At 31.9% G+C, this 22,218-nt stretch overlaps 1 protein-coding gene across 2 annotated transcripts in view; it reads right to left on the bottom strand.

The window, feature by feature from the left end:
• The window catches only part of lrrc4ca (leucine rich repeat containing 4C, genome duplicate a), a 283,862-nt gene that overhangs the window by 164,651 nt on the left and 96,993 nt on the right, over positions 1-22,218 (bottom strand). For both annotated transcript variants that reach the window (XM_051099845.1, XM_051099848.1), the window contains exon 2: positions 19,031-19,120. The gene's annotated coding sequence lies outside the window, so the exon portion shown is untranslated. The remainder of the gene's footprint in view (positions 1-19,030; positions 19,121-22,218) is intronic.

Here is a 22,218-nt window from a genome sequence, read left to right as displayed (position 1 = left end):
ACTTATTTTGTCTTCTGGGAAACATGTAACTATCTTCTGTAGCCTTTGAAGGGCAGAACTAAATGAAAAAAAAAATATGATATTTAGGTAAAATAATAAAAATGTACACATCTCCATTTTGTTCAAAAGTTTTTACCCCCCCAGCTCTTTTTCCTTCTGGAGCATCAGTGAGCATTTGAACCTTCTGTAATGATTGCATGTGAGTCCCTCAGTTTTCCTCAGTGTAAAAAGATAGATTTTAAAATCATACAGTCATTGTCGGAAAGGGTTCAAATACACAAAAATGCTGGAAAACCAAAAAACTTCTGAACGGGGTCATTTTTATAACTATTATTTTCTCTTGTGGATTATACATAAACATCCTTTATGTGAAATGTCTTATTCAAGTCAGTACTAAATAAAACATAAGCATTTTGTATGATCCCTCTTATAACATTTTGCAGATTCTGAAAGGGGAATGTAAACTTTTGACCTTAGCTGCACACCTAGGATGGCTTGAGGTAAATCACAGAGTAATTTTCATTTTTGGTTGAACTATTTCTTTAACCTCAAGTGTGTTCTAAATGGACAGCAAGCATGCATCAAATACCAGCTGATACCTGTAAATGTAAAAATATCCATTATGGTTCCAATAAACATTGTTTTGTAACATAATATGTGATGCATTACAGTAAATGCAACATAAAAATGCTCCACCTGCCTACTGTATTCCATTTGCAAGCCTGAAAAGCACATTCTATAGGGTACGGATATGAACGGATTTAAAACAATTTTAAACCAGTGGGCAATACTGAGGAAAAATTAAGCTGGGTAATAAATGTATGATTTTTTAATCCTCGTCTGCAGAGTAAATTGAATCCCAGACTGAGAGTTCCAGCGGAGGAGAAGCCGACACTAAGTGGTAATAGATTTTCTTTGAAGGATGCAGTACAGCAGCGGCAGCGGCTGCTCCCTTTAATGATTCCATATCTCGACAAAAACAACTCCTCTCCTTGTTTGAAGAAACAACCAGCGGTGGCCTGCTAAATTGTATGGAATGTGAGCAAGCCTTTTGTTAACGCTGAAGCTGAAAATCTTTGATAATCATTCAATTACTGGCAAAGCAGTGTCATAAATATTCAGGTTTTTAGTCTGAACTTACTGATGTACCTTTATGGGCCTTGAACGTGGTAGTTTCATTGCAGGGTCAGAAATATCTTCATTTGTGTTCTGAAGATGAATGAAGGTCTCACAGGTTTGGAACAAGATGAGGGTGAGTAATTAATGACAGAATTTTCATTTTTGGGTGAACAATGCCTTTAAAAACGCAGGCGAGAACATACATCATATCTGTCCACACACAAATCAACTCGCTCCCAGAGAATCCACAGGAGTCCAGCTGGAGTTCTGCTAGAGAACAGAGGGAAACAGAGTTCAAGCCCTTGAAGTTGTAATGCAGGCCAGAGTGACAGTCCTTCAACCTCCATTAGTGGAGAGCAGAGAGAGAGAGAGACGAGTAGATTGAAGCATTGCTGGTGAAGGGGAGGTCTGGATGACCTGGGGGAGTTTCAACCATCTACACATTGACAAGAGAGAAGAGGACCACTTGTCCCTGGAGTCCTACGAGGTGAAAAAAGCCTGGACTAGTTTTCAGCACACATCCTCTTCACATTCACACATTAGCATGCAAGCAAATATGACATATGCTCAGTTCGTGCTACAAGGTAATTCAGTCGGAATGGAAAATTCAGCACAAACTGGAAAATTTTAGGGGGGAAAATACAATTTGATAAAAAAGTACTGACTCTCAGGCCATTCAGGATGTAGATGAGTTTGTTTCTTCATCAGGAACAGATTTGAAGAAATTTAGCATTACATCACTTGCTCACTAATGGATCCTGTGCAGTGAATGGGTGCCATCAGAATGAGAGTCCAAACTGCTGAGAGTCCAAACGTCTTGCGCATGAACAAATTTATCTTAAAGATGTTTTAAACCATTACTTCTTGACAAAATATGAGTTCATAATCCATAATAACACTAAAGTCATTATTATTGTGATGTTTTTATCAGCTGTTTGCACCCATTCACTGCAGAGGATCCACTGGTGAGCAAGTCATGCAATGCTAAATTTCTCCAAATCTGCTCCAATGAACAAACAAACGCATCTGTATCTTAGATTTCAACAAATGAGCTCTATTCCTGTTTGTTAGGATCGTAAAGCAATGTAGCAGTTGAAAAAGATCAAGGAGTAGGTTCTGGGTCGCTCATTAAGATTACTTAACACTGTGCTTAGTGACGCGAGTTCATGATTAGTGGAGATTCTCAGTGCGTTCGGATATATATTTAGCATGGGGATCTTTCGATTTTCGAAATAATCACTCTGCTCTTTTGTGCTTTTTTCTTCTGCTCCGCTTCATTTCTACTGCCAGTCACAATGTATTCTGCATTTGATTTATAGTTGCTCTTCATGTTTGTGCTGGAGCCGTAATTCAGGGGTGGGAAACAGGGTCTCTTGGGTCTGGATCAAAGACTGCGCTGCTCTCACATGGGTCTAGGTGTTTGAGAGTCACGGCATGAAAAGCAATAGAGCTGAGAAGCTGAATACTCACAGAATAAGATGAATGGATGAATGAATGAATCAATGCTAAGAGCAGGATGGAATACTAGCTTACTTTTTACTGTATACTGCTTAGGGTACCCGATTATACATATTAAAATAGTATATGAAACTATACTCATTCAAATGTAATATAATATAATATAATATAATATAATAAATTGAAGTAATAATAGTAATATAATATATAATTTATACTGTATATATTGACTATAACACTATATTGTTTAGTAAGTTATTGTTTTGTAATTAAACAATATAATTAATTGGAGTGTGTGTGTGTGTGTATATATATATATATATATTTACATGCAATTAATGAATAATTTCAGTTTTTTATAATTAAAATATTTGTAGTATATTTCATACATAAACATGTTAATAATTGAATAGGTGAATATATATGGTGTATGGTGTATATATAGATGTGTGTGTGTATATATATATATATATATATATATATATATATATATAATTATTTTTATATATATAATTTATATCTATTAACTATAACCTAGATATACAGTTGAGAGTTTGACATGTTTATGTATTAAATATACTACTGAATATAAATAAATTATTAAAAACTGAAATAATTACATTCTAATTGCATAAATATTCACTTATTCAATTATTATTACTATTATTATTATTATTATTATTATTATATGATTAAACTATATGATTAATTGAAGTAATAATAATATATGTAATTTATACATATTAAATATAACAGATATAATGTTGTGAGTTTAACATGTTTATGTATGACAAATACAAAAACAATTATATAAATGAATATAATATTCATTAATTACATATATATGCACTAAACAATGAACAATACATTTATTACAGTATTTATTCATTTTTGGTAGTGTTAGTTAATGAAAATTTAATTGTTCATTGTTAGGTCATGTTAATTCACAGTGCATTAATGCTAACAAACACAACTTTAAATTTTTAAATAAGCATTAGTAAATATTGAAATTGCATCAATAAAGAGTAATAAATACCGTAGAAGTATTTTCATTCTTAGTTCATGTTAAGTAAAGTAGTTAACTAATGATAATAAATTACCCTTATTGTAAAATGTTATAATATATATGATGTCAAACTGACATGCAATATACTAAAAAAAATATATGTTATATAAAATATCTTATTAAAAACTGTATTCTATTTTAACTGCATGTATAAACTTTATCCTATACACACACACACAGTACATGCTAGTATAACTACAGTACTGTGCAAAAGTCTTAGGCCACTAGTATTTTCACCAGCTAAAAAATGGTTTAAAGTAAGTTATTTCTATCTTTTGCTGTAGTGTGTCAATAAAAAAAATATCTGTTTACATTTCCAAACATTCTGTTTGCCATTAATTGTAATAATCTAGTGAGATTTTTGTTTGCACAAGGAGTCTGACAACAGCCAGTGCTCCACACAGAGATCTGATCTCACCATCATCCAGTCTGTCTCTGGAATGACATGAAGAAACAGAAAAACTGAGACAGACTAAATCCAGAACTGTGGCAACATCTCCAAGATGTTTCAAATAACCTACCTGCAAAGCTACCTGAAAAACTCTGCACAAGTGCACATAGGGCAAAAGCTGCTTTAAACGCAAAGGATGGTCACATCAAATGCTTATTTATTTATTTTAGTTAAAAGAAGTTCATTGATAAAGAAAATCTATTTATGACATTGTTTTTGACAGCATCCTCATTTTATGTGCCTAACTGCCTAAAAATGTTAACAGTACTGTAGCTTTGTAGGTATAGGTCTCTTAAAGCATCTTGGAGATGTTGCCACAGTTCTTCTGGATTTAGTCTGCGTTTTTTCTGTTTCTTAAGACAGACTGGATTGAATGATGGAGAGATCACATCTCTGTTTGCACAAGGAGTCTGACAACAGCCTGTGCTCCACACAAAAATCTCACTGGATTATTACAATAAATGGCAAAATGAATGTTTAGAAATATAAACCGGTATTTCCTACTGACACACTACAGCAAAAGACTGACTTCAACTGACTTTGAACCATTTTTAGCTGATGAAAATACTAGTGGCCTAAGACTTTTGCACAGTACTGTATATATACTTTATATTTAGATAGTTATAATTAGTACTTACAGTTAGCTACTTCTATGCACTACTGGTTGGCCAATAATGCAATCACATCAGACCGATTTCTTTTAGCAATGCACTTAATCCTAGGTTGCTTCAGGGGACTGTCAATGTAATAACTGTATTAAGTCGCTTTGGATAAAATTATCTGCTAAATGATTTCTTTCTTCAATGTCCTGTAGGAAAGCAGTATAAGATCCAAGACAGGATACCACAGGGATTATGGCATGTGAGGTGAGTTTCAAAGTAAAGCCACTTAAATGTATAAGACAGAGAGAGAATGAGATATCACACATCCAGGTCATGCAGGGCACTAAGTGAAGCATGACACCTTTGCTAGCATCAGTGATTTTACGTGAGCTGCCGCCGTCTAAAACATGCGTTGCTGCACAGCGGGCACGCAGCATGTTTGTGGCCTTGAGAGAAACCGACTTCATACATCCAATGAAAAACAACATGACGCCGGTTGGTTAAAAGCAACTGGGGAAAATAGTTTAGAAGAGTGAGGTTTGTTCTGCACAAACATGGCAAATATCATATTTGAGAGCAAAAGTGCTGTGCATTGTGAAGAAAGAGAATTGTTATCATTAAGCAGCTGAGATGAGCTTTCATGGAAACTTTAATCAAAAAAACTGGATCATATGAAATTAGTAAAGAAGTTTCTGTGAAACACCACTGAGAAGAATATTACAGTAGTCGCTATAAAATGTAACTAATGCGTGTACAAGATCAGCAGTACTAATAGCAGAAAGAGATGATCGAAGACAATTAATGTTTCTCAAATTATAATATGCTGACCGAGTTATATTATTAATATGTGCCTCAGAAGATAAAGTGCTATCAAGGATGATACCCAGACTCTTAACCTGAAAAGGAGGAGAACTAACAGAATTATCAATAGTCAAACTGTAAAACTTTAACAATTTTGCAGTTTTTATTTAGTACCTATAGTATTATGGAAATTACATGTAAACCATGAATTTAGATAAACAAACCAAAGGAGAAGGCAGCAATAATGTTGAATTAGGCTGTGAAGACATATAGAGCTGTGTGTCATGCATGACAATGAAAATTTATACCAAATTTATTAAAGATTTGTCCTAAAGGCAATAGATAAATGATAAACAGAATAGGGCCCAAAACTGAGCCCTGAGGCACACCACTAGTAATCTGAGATATCAATGATTTGAAACTTTTAATTTGAACAAACTGAGTCTGACCTGATAAATAGGATCTAAAAATTATACATTAAAATACATTAAAAATGGTGAGTTTTTAATGTTTTTAAAAGTATGCGCTTGTGAGGTGATCTGGGAAAACCCGTCAGATGTTGCACTTGGACGTAACATGTCAGTGCCCTAAACCATGTTAAAATGGACTATTTCACATCCAGAGATGGAGGATCCGATGATGAAGTTACTAAAGACGAGGAGTCTGATGATAATCTGTTTTATACACAGTGCGCGAACAGTTGCTCTGCGCTTGCTTTTACTACAAGGTAGGCTGCATTATTTGTGCCATCTAAACATAAAAGGGGTGATCAAAAGTTCAAAGAATATGCCCATGATAAACAATGGGAAACAGACGTTAGTCTGTTTGTGTAATGATGCAGTATAGTGCTCCTGACTTGACAGACAGCTCTCGGTAAACCTGTAAAGTAAAAGTCATCTCACTTTAAACCTGTTTTTCTCAAAATTCCACTCTTGAAGATCATTGCTACCAGCCAACTTAAGATAGCCATGCATTTGGTTACATTCAAGCTATGAACAAAATAAAAACAGTTTTGGAAAGGGCTTCATATGGTATAAAAACCTGAAAAGGTAAATTTTCATCATGTTGGGTTTTCGTAGATCACACCACATTTATAAAACAGTAGTATACCAAAAAAAAAAAAAAAAAAAAAAAAAAATATATATATATATAAATATATATATATATATATATATATATATATACACACACACACACACACACATACAAACAGTAGGGGGAAAAATTATTTGATTCCCTTCTGATTTTGTATATTTGCCCACTGACAAAGAAATTATAAGTCTATAATTTTAATGGTAGGTTTATTTTAACAATGAGAGACTGAATAACAACAACAAAAACAACAAAATCTAGAAAAAAAAAAGTTATAAATTGATTTGCATTTTAATGAGTGAAATAAGTATTTGACCCCTTCGCAAAACATGACTTAGTATTTGGTGGCAAAACCCTTGCTGGCAATCACAATCACAGAGGTCAGACGTGTCTTGTATTTGGCCACCAGGTTTGCACACATCTCAGGAGGGATTTTGTCCCACCTCTCTTTGCAGATCCTCTCCAAGTCATTAAGGTTTTGAGGCTGACGTTTGTCAATTCGAACCTTCAGCTCTCTCCACAGATTTTCTATGGGATTAAGGTCTGGAGACTGGCTATAGACAACTCCAGGACCTTAATGGGCTTCTTCTTGAACCACTCCTTTGTTGCCTTGGCCGTGTGTTTTGGGTCACTGTCATGTTGGAATACCCATCCACGATCCATCTTCAATGAGAGAAAGAAGTTCTCACACAAGATTTGACAGTACATGGCCCTGTCCATCGTCCGTTTAATGTGGTGCAGTTGTCCTATCCCACTAGCAGAAAAACACCCCCAAAGCATAATGTTTCCATCTCCATGTTTGACAGTGGGGATGGTGTTCTTGAGGTCACAGACAGCATTCCTCCTCCTCCAAACACGGCGAGTTGAGCTAATGCCAAAGAGCTCGATTTTGGTCTCATCTAACAACAACACTTTCACCCAGTCCTCCTCTGAATCATTCAGATCTTCAGTGGCAAACTTCAGATGGGCATGTACATGTGCTTTCTTGAGCAGTGGGACCTTGCGGGCACTGCAGGATTTCAGTCCTTCACAGCGTAGTGTGTTTACCAATTGTTTTCTTGGTGATTATGGTCCCAGCTGCCTTGAGATCATTGACAAGATCCTCCCGTGTAGTTCTGGGCTGATTCCTCACTGTTCTTATGATCATTGGAACTTCGAGGTGAGATCTTGCATGGAGCCCCAGACCAAGGGAGATTGACAGTTATTTTGTGTTTCTTCCGTTTGCAAATAATGGCACCAACTGTTGTCACCTTCTCACCAAGTTGCTTGGCGATGATGTTGTAGCCCATTCCAGCCTTGTGTAGGTCTACAATCTTGTCCCTGACATCCTTGGACAGCTCTTTGGTCTTGGCCTAATCTCATCTCGTTATCTGTATGAAAGACACCCGGGAGCCAGAAATCTTGCTGATTGAGAGGGTATCAAATACTTATTTCACTCAATAAAATACAAATCAATTTCTAACTTTTTTGAAATGCATTTTTCTGGATTTTTTGGTTGTTATTCTGTCTCTCACTGTTAAAATAAAGCGACCATTAAAATTATAGACTGATGATTTCTTTGTCAGTGGGCAAATGTATAAAACAGCAGGGGATCAAATAATTTTACCCCCGCTGCATATACAATTTAAAACGACGGCAAAGCTGAATTTTCAGCATCATTACTTCAGTCTTCAGTGTCACATGATGCTTCAGAAATAATTCTATTATGACAATGTACTGCTTAAGAAACATTTCTTATTATCAATGTGGAAAACATACATTTGTACATTATTTGTTATATTTGTTTAAGGATTTTTCGATGAAAAGAAAGCTCAAAAGAACAGCATTTAAAAAAAAATAGAAATATTCAATAAAATTATAAATGTCACAAAAAGACTTTCTTCGTTGCCTTTTTACCTATCATGCAACATAACTCTTAAGAAATGGTATATCAACTGAAAATTTAAAATCTCAAAATTCATCCTTTGAAGACCATTTTAAAATCAGACATTGCATTACCATGGAAACTGTACATCAAAATCATATTACAAAATGTTTTTGTTCATGAATTATAAAACTTTTGAACAGTAGTGTAAATTTATTTAAAACAACATCATAATTTCAACACAATGTTTCCACAAATCTACATTTTTACATTTTATTTCATGAAGTACAGTACATGCATGTGTGTGTGTGTGTGTTTACTATAATAAATTAAAAATTAAATTTACACTCATAAATTTAATTTAGGAATTTACAATTTGTCAGAAGTTGCATTAAGAAATTAATTTTATGAAGTTGCAATCCCTGAGTTGAACTTACACACATGCATGTACTGGTGCGCCTCAGGGCTCAGTTTTGGGCCCTCTTCAGTTTATTATTTATGTATTTATCACATGTTTATTATATTAAAAGAGTTTGTATAGTATTGTTGCAATGTACTGTTTACATAATACTGTAATGTAACCTGTGTAGAACAAGTCACAAACAAGCAATTCTTATGATTGAGTTCTATTTAGTGAATCAGAAACATACAGCACAACCAGTGTAGTCTGATTCATGAACAGATGACTCTTATAAACCAGTTCCTCTTAGTAACTGATGCCACTGGAATGTAAACTGAATTTGAATTCATTGCCATTCTTATTTCAGTTTTGAATGTGACCCTGATGCATAATATAAAAATGAATGCACCTTGATTGACCTCAAAGCATCTCTCCTAGCCTTGGCTGCCATCGTTATGGTCTCACAATGGACTGCTGAAAAAGCTAGTCTCCAAAAGTCAAAACAACATGGCCTCAAATCCCAGAGGAAAACAGGGCAAGTGTCTTCCTGAACCCAGTGAACATTAACTGAAAAGGTCTTTTCACTTCAGGGAGTTCCTTCAACCAAGGACCTTCATACTGAGTGTGCTGAATGTAACACGGCCGAAAAAGAAGAAGAAGAAAAAAGGCATATATGTTTTATATCTACACAAGTTTTCTTGATTAAAATGTGAGTATAAAATATTTTAATGGGGGTCAGTTGCATACGACCTGAGAAAAACAAGCTGACAGCTTTTAACCAGGATGAGATTTTCTCTTATACATCCAGTTTAAAGAAAAATAAGTAAAGTGAGGCCATAAAATAAGTAAAGTCGCCATAAGTCTTATAATGTGGGAAGAAAGAAGTTTGGACAGGAAAAAAAGCATGCATGATTTTAATGAGGTTGTCCCCTCATTTTCCTCTTTTAATGAATATTAAATGCTCAACCCCTATTTGAATATATCTGTATGTGTAACCCCAAGCTGAGAATAAAGGCCCATCACGTCTACTGTGCTCAATAGGAGCCTTTAAAAAAGGCGGGAAAGGGCCTTGAGAGAGAGAGAGGGGGAGAGAGGGAGAGAGAGAGAGAGAGAGACACACGTTTGCTACCCGGCATGCCTCTCACGTACTGCCCTAATTTCAGTCGGATATGAGGAGGAGAATTGTGGGGCAGAGCGCATCATACACCCTCCTCGAGATTTGAGACATCAATAGCAGTTAAATCGTACCGTGTGAGTTGTCAAATATATACAACCATCGCCAACTGGGTGGTGCTGAGAGTCAAGGATGTTTTAACAGGCGGTACTGCAGGTGCAAAGCAATGATGCATAACTCAGGGAATGCAACTTATAATATGTATTTCTTAATGCAACTTCTGACAAAGATTTCTAACAAATGCATAATTGTAAAATCCTAAATTTGATTTATAAATATGAATTTAATTTGTAGTAACACACACACACACACACACACACACATACTGGTGTGCCTCAGGGCTCAGTTTTGGGTCCTTTTCTGTTTATTATTTATGTATTTATCACACGTTTATTGTACTAAAATTCTACTGAGTTTGTACAGTACTGATGCAATGTACTGCACTGTTTGCATCATACCATGGGGAAAAAAACAAAAGTGAAACAAAAGTGTGACCTGTGTAGAACTAGTTACAAACAAGTGATTCTTATGAGTGAGTTCTTTTTAGTGAATCAGAAACATCACAACAAGCAAAACCAGTGAGGTCTGATTCATGAGCAAATGACTCTTATAAACCAGTTCGTTTTAGTAAATCAAAATATGTAACATTACCAAACTAGAATTATTTTTATGAGATGATTCTTTTTATATGACTCAAAAACAAAGCACAGTGTTGTCTGATTTAGAAACAAAGAACAATTTTGATTCACATAACAAATTACTCTAAATTAACTGTTTCTTTTTACACATTATCAGACTAGAATGATTTTTATGAAACAATTTTTTTTAGGTGACTCAGAAATAGAGCACAATCAGAGTAGTCTGATTTACAAACAAAGAACTGTTTTGATTCACATAACCAATGACTCTAACTGATTCTTTATAGAGAATCAAAAACATACTGTGCAACCAGTGTAGTCCAAACCTCAAACAAATGACTCTTGAGAAGGTTATATATTGGAAAGATTATTTTCTCCTCTTTTGAGTGACTCAGCACAAAAAACAGCACAACTAGCACAGTCTGACTGATGAACAAACGACTCTTATGAGCCAGTTCCTTTCGGTAAATCAAAAGATATAACATTGATTTTTATAGACTATTCTTTTTAGGTGATTTAAAAACAGAGCACAATCAATACAGTCTGATTTAGAAACAAATTTTGATTCACATAACACATCACTCTAACTTCTTTTTAGTGAATCAAAATCATACTGTACAACCAATGTAGTCCAAATCTCAAACAAATGACTCTCTTGAGAAGATTATTTTCTCCTCTTTGTGACTCACAAACAAACAGCACAACCAGTGCAGTCTGATTCACTAACAAACAACTTTTAGCGCGTTCCTTTTAGTAAATCAAAATATACACATTACCAGACTAGAATGATTTTTATGATTTTTTTTTTTTTTTAGGTGACTCAAGAACAAAGCACAATCAGAGTAGTCTGATTTAGAAACAAGGAACTGTTTTGATTCACATAACAAATGACTCCAATTAACTGCTTCATTTTAGTGAATCAAAAACATACTGTGCAACCAGTGTAGTCCAAATCTGAAACAAATGACTCTCTTCCGAAGATTATTTTCTCTTCTTTAAGGTGACTCAAGAACAGAGAACAATCAGTGTAGTCTGATTTAGAAACTAAGAACTGTTTTGATTTACATAACAAATGACTCTAATTAACTGTTTCATTTTAGAGAATCAAAAACATACTGTGCAACCAGTGTAGTCCAAATCTCAAACAAATGACTCTTGAGAAGGTTATATATTGGAAAGACTTTTTTTTTTTTTTCACTTTTGAGTGACTCAGCACAAAAAAACAAACAAACAAAAAACAGCACAACTAGTGCAGTCTGGCTCATGAACAAAGACTCTATTGAACCAGTTCCTTTTGGTAAATCAAAAGATATAACATTATTTTTATAAGACGATTCTTTTTAGGTGACTCAAAAACAGAGCACAATCAGTGTAGTCTGATTTAGAAACAAAGAACTATTTTGATTCACATAACAAATGACTCTAATTAACTGCTTCTTTTTAGTGAATCAAAAACATACTGTACAACCAATGTAGTCCAAATCTCAAACAAATGACTCTCTTGAGAAGATTATTTTCTCTTCTTTTGAGTGACTCACAAACAAACAGCACAACCAGTGCAGTCTGATTCATGAACAAACAACTCTTAAGAGCCAGTTCCTTTTAGTAATTCAAAATATATAACATTATTTTTATACTACGATTCTTTTTAGGTGACTCAAAAACAGAGCACAATCAGAGTAGTATGATTTAGAAACAAAGAACTATTTTGATTCACATAACAAATGACTCTAATTAACTGCTTCTTTTTAGTGAATCAAAAACATACTGTACAACCAATGTAGTCCAAATCTCAAACAAATGACTCTCTTGAGAAGATTATTTTCTCTTCTTTTGAGTGACTCACAAACAAACAGCACAACCAGTGCAGTCTGATTCATGAACAAACAACTCTTAAGAGCCAGTTTCTTTTAGTAATTCAAAATATATAACATTATTTTTAGAATGACTTATGAATTCTTTTTAGGTGACTCAAAAACAGAGCACAATCAGAGTAGTATGATTTAGAAACAAAGAACAATTTTGATTCACATACCAAATGACTCATTAACTGCTTCTTTTTAGTGAATCAAAATCATACTGTACAACCAATGTAGTCCAAATCTCAAACAAATGACTCTCTTGAGAAGATTATTTTCTCCTCTTTTGAGACTCACAAACAAACAGCACAACCAGTGCAGTCTGATTCACTAACAAACAACTTTTAGAGCCAGTTCCTTTTAGTAAATCAAAATATAAAACATTACCAGACTAGAATGATTTTTATGATTTTTTTTTTTTTTTAGGTGACTCAAGAACAAAGCACAATCAGAGTAGTCTGATTTAGAAACAAGGAACTGTTTTGATTCACATAACAAATGACTCCAATTAACTGCTTCATTTTAGTGAATCAAAAACATACTGTGCAACCAGTGTAGTCCAAATCTGAAACAAATGACTCTCTTCCGAAGATTATTTTCTCTTCTTTAAGGTGACTCAAGAACAGAGAACAATCAGTGTAGTCTGATTTAGAAACTAAGAACTGTTTTGATTTACATAACAAATGACTCTAATTAACTGTTTCATTTTAGAGAATCAAAAACATACTGTGCAACCAGTGTAGTCCAAATCTCAAACAAATGACTCTTGAGAAGGTTATATATTGGAAAGACTTTTTTTTTTTTTTTACTTTTGAGTGACTCAGCACAAAAAAACAAACAAACAAAAAACAGCACAACTAGTGCAGTCTGGCTCATGAACAAAGACTCTATTGAACCAGTTCCTTTTGGTAAATCAAAAGATATAACATTATTTTTATAAGACTATTCTTTTTAGGTGATTTAAAAACAGAGCACAATCAGTGTAGTCTGATTTAGAAACAAATAACTATGTTGATTCACATAACAAATCACTCTAACTTCTTTTTAGTGAATCAAAAACATACTGTACAACCAATGTAGTCCAAATCTCGAACAAATGACTCTCTTGAGAAGATTATTTTCTCTTCTTTTGAGTGACTCACAAACAAACAGCACAACCAGTGCAGTCTGATTCATGAACAAACAACTCTTAAGAGCCAGTTCCTTTTAGTAACTCAAAATATATAACATTATTTTTATACTACGATTCTTTTTAGGTGACTCAAAAACAGAGCACAATCAGAGTAGTATGATTTAGAAACAAAGAACTGTTTTGATTCACATACCAAATGACTCTAATTAACTGTTTCTTTTTAGTGAATCAAGAACATACTGTGCAACCAGTGTAGTCCAAATCTCAAACAAATGACTCTCTTGAGAAGATTATTTTCTGTTCTTTTGAGTGACTCACAAACAAACAGCACAACCAGTGCAGTCTGATTAATGAACAAACAACTCTTAAGAGCCAGTTTCTTTTAGTAAATCAAAATATATAACATTATCAGACTAGAATGACTTATGAATTGATTCTTTTTAGGTGACTCAAAAACAGAGCACAATCAGAGTAGTATGATTTAGAAACAAAGAACAATTTTGATTCACATACCAAATGACTCATTAACTGCTTCTTTTTAGTGAATCAAAAACACGCTGTGCAACCAATGTAGTCCAAATCTCAAACAAATGACTCTTTTGGGAAGATTATTTTCTCCTCTGAGTGACTCACAAACAAACAACACAACCAGTGCAGTCTGATTCATGAACAAATGACTCTTATGAGCCAGTTAATTTTAGTAAATCAAAATATATAACATTATTTATATACTACGGTTCTTTTTAGGTGACTCAAAAACAGCACAATCAGTGCAGTCTGATTAAGAAACTATTTTGATTCACATAACAAATGACTCTTTCTTTTTAGTGAATCCAAAACATACTGTACAACCAATGTAGTCCAAATCTCAAACAAATGACTCTCTTGAGAAGATTATTTTCTCTTCTTTTGGGTGACTCAGAAACAAACAGCACTACCAGTGCAGTCTGATTCATGAACAAACGACTTTTATGAGCCAGTTCCTTTTAGTAAATCAAAATATATAACCAGACTAGAATGATTTTTATAAGACTTTGTAGGTGACTCAGAAACAGAGCACAATCAGAGTAGTCTGATTTAGAAACAAAGAACAATTTTGATTCACATAACAAATGACTCATTAACTGTTTCTTTTTAGTGAATCAAAAACATGCTGTGCAACCAATATAATCCAAATCTCAAACAAATGACTCTTTTGGGAAGATTATTTTCTCCTCTTTTGAGTGACTCACAAACAAACAGCACAACCAGTGCAGTCTGATTCATGAACAAACGACTCTTAAGAGCCAGTTCCTTTTAGTAAATCAAAATATGTAACTTTACCAGACTAGATTATTTTTAGATGATTCAAAAAGAGAGCACAATCAGTGTAGTCTGATTCACAAACAAACCACTCTCATGACCATTTTTGTTTTGTTTGTTTTTACATATTTACACTAAAAATAACAACTATGATTAACTACAGAGCTTCATGATGTTCACAGCAGAGTTCACATTACAGCTAGAACTGTTGATTATTTTTAATGAATCAAAAACATAACAACCAGTGTGGTCACAAACTTATGAGTCACCAGACTGAAACAAAAATGACTTCAGAAGACATTGAATATGGTAGTTTTAGGGTGTGTATACAGTTTTGTACTGAAAAAAATGACATGAACGCAAGCAAATAATGCCAGGTTGTTAATTTTAGGTTTGCTTTCCCTTTAAATGGATGTTTATTTATTTGAACAGCAGATCAAACAATACATGTGCTCCTTTAAGCATGGCTGACACACTAAAGCTGCTTATTGAGAGACGCTTACGGACAGTCAAACAAACACAGCTGAAAGAGACGAAGGCTGAAAGAATTCAGCTGTCAAATCAGCTTTGAAGGGCACTTCTATCAGACTGTAGCTCACGTCAGGCTGGAACACATGCCACTACAAAACAGTATAATCAAAGGCAACAACTTCACTTAATAGCTAAAGATGTTCTGTGTGGGACTATCATAGCAATATCCAATCAAATCCAATTAACTTCTTGGAGCCTCCCCTCCAGAAAAGTGCATTACAGCAGGATTAAGCCGCTATCTGTACTGGACTTGATTAATGACCATGTTAATTAATGCTGAAGGGGCTCGTTGGAGCGGTTCCTCACGTACAGCCGCTCAGTGATCCAGCCGCGATGTGGGGACCAGGCAAATAGAACCATCACAAGAACAGACAGCCTGTCCCACAAACACTTGTATACTTCAACAGAGTCTTGGCTGTGGAAGAGCTAAAGTTTGACCTGCGAAGTACTTCTAAACTCCAAAGTATGCTGACAGGGACTGGGACGGAATGTTTAAGGGTGGGTTTTAATAACCATGCGGTACAACATTATTATCCAAATATATACAGTATAGTTGGATAATAATGTGAACTAAATGCACTGAACTAAGTGTGCAAAGCTGATTATTTACTATTTCAATTCGGAGCTGTGACACAAACTGTTGTTGCTGTTGTTAACTAAAACTATTACATCTGTTAAACTATTAAAAATAAACAAAATCATATGATTTTGTTTCAAAATAAAGCTGAAATCAAATAAAACAAATAAACCTTAAAAACTTAAAGGCAAATAAGATCCAGTTCAAGTGCTAAAATTACTAAAGCAAAAATGGAATTTAAAATAAATGAAAACTGAACAAAAATATATTTTAAACAGCAAAATTACAAAAAAATTAAACTATAATTAATTTGAAAACTGAAAATATAAATACAAAAGCTAAAATATTATTAAATGCAAAAATAGTATTAAAAAATAAAATAAATAGTAAAATAAAATTAAATTAAATTAAATTAAATTAAATGTACAATTCTGGTTGAAACCGAAAAGCAGATAATTATTTTCATTTTACTGCCAATAATCAATCAGTCACTCAATAACAATCTATACTATTTTTTCTATTTTGTCAACAAAATATTACAAAAGCTAAAATAAAATAAAATAAAATAAAATAAAACTGGTTTAATAGGTATGTAAAGTTTTGGCTGATACCAAAAAGCAGATAATTATTGTAATTTTACTGTCAAGAATCAACCAAATCTCTTACTATTTTGTCATAATAAAAAAGCTAAAATATTATTCAATGCAATAATAGAATAAAATAAAATAAAATAAAATAAAATAAAATAAAACTAGTATAAACCAAAAGGTCGTTAATAAATAGGGATGTAAAATTCTGGTTAATACAGAAAAGCAGATAATTATTTTAAATTTACTGTCAATAATAAGTCTCTTACTATTTTGTCATAAAACAAAAAGCTAAAATATTATTAAATGCAATAACAGTATAAAATAATCATAAAAATAAAATAGCAGATAATTATTTTCATTTTACTGCCAAAAATCAATTAATCAATAAAATTCTATACCATTTCGTCTACAAAACAATACAAATGCTAAAATATGACTAAATGCAATAATAGTATTTAAAAATAAAATAAATATATAAAATAATAAAATAATACTGACACAAACCAAAAGACTGTTCATAAATGGCTGATACAGAAAATCAGATAATTATTTTAATTTTACTGTCAATAATCAATCAAATCTCTTACTATTTTGTCATAATACAAAAGCTAAAATATTATTAAATGCAATAATAGTATAACAAATAAAATAAAATAAAACCAAACAAAACTAGTATACACCAAAAGGTTGTTCATAAACAGGGATGTAAAATTCTGGCTGATACAAAAAAAGCAGATAATTATTTTCATTTTACTGCCAAAAATCAATTAATCAATAAAATTCTATACCATTTTGTCTACAAAACAATACCAAAGCTAAAATATGATTACATGCAATCATAGTATTTAAAAATAAAATGAATATATAAAATAATAAAATAATACTGACACAAAACAAAAGATTATTCATAAATGGCTGATAGCGAAAAGCAGATAGTTGTTTTCATCAATCAATCAATCAATAAAATTCTATACTAATTTGTCTACATATATATAAAATAAAATAATAAAATCAGTTGTGCTACAAATATATTTAGGCATCCCAGCATTATAATGTACACATATTCATGATAAAAAAAAAAAAAAAAAATGACAAGGGGGAAAAAGAGCATAACTAAATAGCCAATACTGACTGATTTATGACATTTATGACAAATCTGATATAATACCAAATTATAAAAATCTGACATGTTTAAAAAAAAAAAAAATGAAACACTAAAATTAACGCTGAAATGACACTAATGCAATGGATCCCTATTCATAATCAGTGAATGAAAATTCAGGAATCATTATGAAAATAGCATGTGAGGCAAATTCATGTGACCATAAAACAGCCAAGATACACACAACTTTGCTTTTTGCACATTATGTAATTCAATAATAATGAGGCATGTTACGATATTGCTCAGCATCCACAAACAAATAAACATTAAAAAACAATGCATAATTTCCAGCCAAATGCAAATATGTAACATGTGGTATATCAAAATCACTACCTCTGAAGCCAAATGTATATTTCAACAGCAATGACACACTCTCCAAAGCAAATGAAATACAGCCTCAGTGTTTTCAAGATTGGAATCAAACGTGAACATTTGAATAAAGCAACTCTTTATCTCAACAACAACAAATTATATCCAGAAAACACAAAATACCCAGCACTAGCCTTTATTCGCAGCGAGATAGCCTCAAGGTAAAGCGGTTCCCACTCGGCGGAAACCGTGCAAACAAATTTAACCGATTGCGATCTTAGGGCAACAGTTCATCTTGTTGTTTATTCAAGCTCCAAAGAGACGCACAAACCATCCGAAACTGTGTAATTATGAAAGCTCCTTTACATAACAGAATATGAAAACGATCCCTCAGATTAAACGACTTTTGTCATTAATTAATATGAAAATCTCATCTCACATAGGCCCACCGAAGCCTTTTGGTGCTAGAAACAGCTGTTAGCTCCACAGGTACGCTAGTGCTAATCTGCGTTAGCCGCTGATGGATGTAATTAACAGTTATCCAACACGTTCTCATTTGTCTTGTTAAGAAAATTGCAGAAAGGGTTGTGAGACGCTCTCTGCTGGAAACCTAAGGGTAGGGAAGGTGATCTGATCATTGTAGGCCTGTACAATGACACTAAATCCACCGGTGAACTTTGGAAACCCATTTTTACCCGCTAGGAACCAATTAGCATGTTTTCAATTAATTTTAATGACCTTTTCATGTATTTTTAATTCTTATATCCAGTCATTTCCATTGATTTTAACATTACTTTTCAACATTTTATTGTTATATTTTACTGAAAGCTACTAAGTGTCCAGCAGGACAGTCAATGCCAATTTACCCAACATTTTACCATGGTAAAAATCATTTGTACTTACCCGTTTAACGACAGTTCAAACAAGACTCCAGTAAATCCAAATAAACTCCTGATTCTCCTTATTAGAAATCCACATCCATCCAGCTCACACCTGGAGCAAAAACACAGATTTAGAGTTCAGGGAGAAGACAAATCAGATTCAATTTGTGATAATATCAAGCTTCTTTCATATCGCTATATGATTGTCATTTATCGCTTTGAGATAAACTTTTAGATCGAGGCTCTCTCAGATCACAGATTTCAATGCTTAAAAGAATTCAGAGTTGAAAGAGTGTTTGGGAAGCGGCTTTGAAACTGTACTTTCCTTATCTGCAAGTTAAATGACAGTAAAACTGCATTTATCTGGCACTAAAACAATGATGATCTCAATTAGGGTGGCAGCTTTAAATTTCACAGATAATTTAAAACTGATAAAACTTCCAATTTCTATGTTTAAAGCTATTAAAGTCCATTTCTCATGAAAGGCATTTTATGTCAAGTCTGACTTACGTCTTCCAGTTCTAAGAAAAAAGTACAAATTGTGAGATATAAACACAGAGTGTTGACATAAACCAACGATTCTTTGTTTCTGCCACAGAATTAAACGAAAGAAAGAAAGAAATTCAGTTTTTCCTTCCTTAAAATTCTTAATTTACATTTGTGACTTGTTTTTTCTTTCTTTCTAACACAGACTAACACTGTTTTGTTGTTTGTTGTAAATGCAAATTGTTTTATTTTAATTTGTTTTGTTTGTTTTATTTTGTCCTTAGATTTTTTTTGTTTTGTTCTTTTTGTTCTTAGATTTTTTTTTGTTCTTTTTGTTGTTTTTATTTTGTTTTGTTTTATTCTTTGTTGTATTGTTTTTTGTTGTTTTTTTTTTTTTCTTTTGTTCTCTTTTGGTCTTTGTTTTGTTTTTTTGTTCTTTGTTATTTTATTTTGTTTTGTTCTTTGATTTAGTTTTTTTGATCTTTCTTATTTTGTTTTGTTTTGTTCTTTGATTTTTTTTTTTTTTGTTCTTTGATATTGTTTTGTTTTGTTCTTTGATTTTGTTATTTTTTTGTTCTTTATTGTTTTGTTTTGTTCTTTATTATTTTGTTTTGTTTTGTTCTTTGATTTTTTTTTGTTTTGTTTTGTTCTTTGATTTTTTTTTTGTTCTGTTATTTTGTTTTGTTTTGTTCTTTTTTTTTTTTTTTTTTTTTGTTCTTTGATATTTTGTTTTGTTCTTTGATTTATTTTTGTTTTTTGATTTATTTTTGTTTTGTTCTTTGATTTTGTTGTTTTTTTGTTCTTTCTTATTTTGTTTTGTTTTGTTCTTTGATTTTTTTTTGTTCTTTGATATTGTTTTGTTTTGTTCTATGATTTTGTTATTTTTTTGTTCTTTATTGTTTTGTTTTGTTCTTTATTATTTTGTTTTGTTTTGTTCTTTGATTTTGTTATTTTTTTGTTCTTTATTGTTTTGTTTTGTTCTTTATTATTTTGTTTTGTTTTGTTCTTTGATTTTTTTTTGTTTTGTTATTTTTTTTTTTTTTTTTTTTGTTTTTTGTTTTTTTTGTTCTTTCTTTGATTTTTTTTTTTTTTTGTTCTTTGATTTTTGTTTTGTTCTTTGATTTATTTTTGTTTTTTGTTTTATTTTTGTTTTGTTCTTTGATTTTGTTGTTTTTTTTTTCTTTTTTTGTTTTTTTGTTCTTTGATTTTGTTATTTTTTTGTTCTTTATTGTTTTGTTTTTCTTTTTATTTTTTGTTTTGTTTTTGTTTTTTTTTTTTTTTTTGTTTTTTTTTGTTTTTGATTTTTTTTTTTTGTTCTGTTATTTTGTTTTTTTTTTTTTCTTTGATTTTGTTTTTTTTTTTTTGTTTTTTTTTTGTTCTTTGATTTTTTTTTTTGTTTTTTGATTTATTTTTGTTTTGTTCTTTGATTTTTTTTTTTTTTTTTTGATTTTGTTGTTTTTTTTGTTTTGTTTTTTTGTTCTTTTTTTTTTTTTTTTTTTTTTTTTGTTTTGTTTTGTTCTTTTTTTTGTTTTTGTTTTTTTTTTGTTTTGTTATTGTTTTGTTTTGTTTTTATTGTTTTTTTGTTTTGTTTTGTTTTTGATTTTTGTTTTTTTTTTGTTCTTTATTGTTTTGTTTTGTTCTTTATTATTTTGTTTTGTTTTGTTCTTTGATTTTTTTTTTTTGTTTTGTTCTTTGATTTTTTTTTTGTTCTGTTATTTTGTTTTGTTTTGTTCTTTGATTTTGTTTTTTTTTTTTTGTTCTTTGATATTTTGTTTTGTTCTTTGATTTTTTTTTGTTTTTTGATTTTTTTTTTTTTGTTCTTTGATTTTGTTGTTTTTTTGTTCTCTTATTTTGTTTTGTTTTGTTCTTTGATTTTGTTTTTTTCTGTTCTTTGATTTTTTTTTGTTCTTTTTGTTCTTTTCTTTTGTTTTGTTCTTGTCTTTGTTGTTTTATTTTGTTTTGTTCTTGTCCTTGTTGTGTTTTATTTCCAGTTTTGTTCTTTTTTTTGTTGTTGTTCTTTGATTTGTTTTTTGTTTTGTTCTTTGATTCGTTGCTCTTGTAAGATTAGTTGCATTTACAGTTTCATAGCTTCCACAGACTACACAGCAAATAGCAATATGTAATAAGGGGTGATTCTGTGAATAAGTTTCTTCAACCAGTTCACTGAAATCAAACATCTCACCAAAATGAACATTTGATTCACTAAAATGAATTATTAGAAGCATTACTTCTATTAGTTACATACTTGACACTACGACAAAAAGACACTAAACTAAACTAGACAGATGCTGTCTCATCTACAGGCTGTTCTCATAAGAGTCCAATATATTCCTGAAAAAAAATTTAGATCCATCCCAGTTCATAAATGATGGAGGATCCATAGTCTTTAATATTTATTGATCCTTTTTGCCAAGGAAGGAAAGTCTGACTTTTCTTAGAATCCGTCTTGCTTGTTCAGGCTCCAAATTGCTTAAATATCCCCTTTGGAACGTCCTCTGTGTCATCAGGAATGGCATATTTCTTGAATATTGAAATTTATTTGATAAAGACTGCAAATTCTGATTAACGTCAAACATGAGAGCTGTGCCTCGTGTTCAAAAATTTTCAGCCAGTCAGAAGAAAAATTGGAATGGGTAATTTACAGGCCATTACAAATTTGAGTTAGATGACATTCAACACTCAACTAATACGAGAAGTCTATTATTTTCCATGTTATGTCCCGTG

Source organism: Labeo rohita, chromosome 25 (assembly GCF_022985175.1).
Source record: "Labeo rohita strain BAU-BD-2019 chromosome 25, IGBB_LRoh.1.0, whole genome shotgun sequence".
In the NCBI taxonomy this organism is placed as follows: Eukaryota; Metazoa; Chordata; class Actinopteri; order Cypriniformes; family Cyprinidae; genus Labeo; species Labeo rohita.
The sequence above is the reverse complement of the archived record's forward strand: the minus strand, read 5'-3'. Positions and strand labels throughout refer to the sequence as shown.